The sequence below is a fragment of the Pipistrellus kuhlii genome, unplaced genomic scaffold (genome assembly GCF_014108245.1).
Source record: "Pipistrellus kuhlii isolate mPipKuh1 unplaced genomic scaffold, mPipKuh1.p scaffold_m20_p_1, whole genome shotgun sequence".
Lineage (NCBI taxonomy): Eukaryota > Metazoa > Chordata > Mammalia > Chiroptera > Vespertilionidae > Pipistrellus > Pipistrellus kuhlii.
This window is the reverse complement of record NW_023425404.1, coordinates 167526197-167528046: the sequence shown is the minus strand read 5'-3', so window position 1 is coordinate 167528046 and position 1850 is coordinate 167526197. Positions and strand designations below refer to the sequence as shown.

Sequence of the window (1850 nt, the reverse complement as noted above, 5' to 3'; positions counted from 1 at the left end):
CCTCTCACAATCCAGGACTGCTGGTTCCTAACTGCTCGACTGCCTGCCTGCCTGCCTGATTGCCCCTAACCGCTTCTGCCTGCCAGCCTAATCACCTCTAACCACTCTCCTGCCAGCCTGATTGATGCCTAACTGCTCCCCTGCTGGCCAGATTGCCCCTAATTGCCCTCCCCTTGCCAGCCTGGTCACCCCCAACTGCCCTCCCCTGCTAGCCTGGTCACCCCCAACTGCCCTCTCTTTTCAGGCCTAGTCCCTCCCCACTGCCCTCTCCTGATGGCCTGATCGCCCACAACTGCCCTCCCCTGCCAACCATCTTGTGGCAGCCATCTTGTGTCCACATGGGGGCAGCCATCTTGTGTATTGAGAGACAGTCAATTTGCATATTACCTCTTCATTATATAGGATGTATAATTATGCATGCTTATTTTTTGTCAACCATTTGAGAGTAAGTTGCATGCACATTCCTTTACTCTTACTATAATTACGTGTACTTCTGAAGAACAATATGTCAGATAGAGCCATCGGTACATTACATTTATCTAATCTACAATCCATAATTTGATTTTGTGAATTGTCCCAATAATATCCTTTGTAATATTAATTTTCCTATTAGTGCAAAACCCAGTCCAGGAAGACATACTGAATGCAAATGTTATGTCTGTTTAGTCTCTTTTAATGGGGAACAGTCCGCTTTTCATAACATTGACATTTTTAAAAAATATATTTTATTGAGCTCTCTCGGGTCCTCATTTCCAAGATGACCAAGAAAAGAAGGAATAACGGTTGTGCCAAAGAAGCCCGAGGCCATGTGCAGCCTATTCGTTGCACCAACTGCGCCCGGTGCGTACCCAAGGACAAGGCCATTAAGAAGTTTGTCATTTGAAACATAGTGGAGGCTGCAGCCGTCAGGGACATCTCCGAAGCTAGTGTCTTCAATGCCTGGGCTTCCAAAGCTGTATGTGAAGCTGCACTACTGTGTGCAAGGTAGTCAGGAATTGGTCTCGTGAAGCCCGAAAGGACTGAACACCCCCACCCTGATTTAGGCCTGCACCACGACCTCCACCAAAGCCCATGTAAGGGACTAAGTCTTTAAAGAGTGAAGAAAAGTTCTCTGGGGGAAAATAAATGGAAGTTGTATTTCAATATATATATATATATATATATATATATATATATATATATATATATATATTATATATATATATATATCTTATATATATATATATATTATTGATTTTTTACAGAGAGGAAGAGAGAGGGATAGAGAGTTCGAAACATCGATGAAAGAGAATCATTGATCAGTTGCCTCTTGCACACCCCGCACTGGGGATGTGCCCGCAACCAAGGTACATGCCCTTGACCAGAATCGAACCTGGGACCCTTCAATCCACAGGCCGACGCTCTATCGACTGAGCCAAACCGGTTTTGGCAATATTGACATTTTTTAAATAGTACAGGCCAGTTATTAGAATTTGGATTTCTCCTTGATTAGAATCTGGTTTTATGTTCCTATAAGAGATTTGTGTCCTTTTCAGGGTACCACAAGATGTCTTGTCTGTCTCTGATTGGTGATGCTGATTTTGATCATCCCCTCAAGGTGTCTTCTGGTTTCTTCTATGTATACTCTTTTGCTCCTTGCAACTCATAAGCAATCTGTGGAGAGACACTCTGAGACCATAAAACTATCTAGAAATTTCATAATATCTACCTTCTGTACAGTTTGCAGTTTGGTCTTGAATCTTCTCCTAGATTTTTCTTTGATTCAATGTTATTGTAAAGAGAGCTTTAAAATGTCCAGGTGTTAAGGTGAGACATATAACTCCACAATTTTTGTTATTTACTATTTCATC

At 42.3% G+C, this 1850-nt stretch overlaps 1 pseudogene; it reads left to right on the top strand.

Annotated features, from left to right (window-relative positions):
* Positions 1–753: 753 nt before the first annotated feature.
* LOC118710757 lies at positions 754–1143 on the top strand (annotated as a pseudogene).
* Positions 1144–1850: the final 707 nt, after the last annotated feature.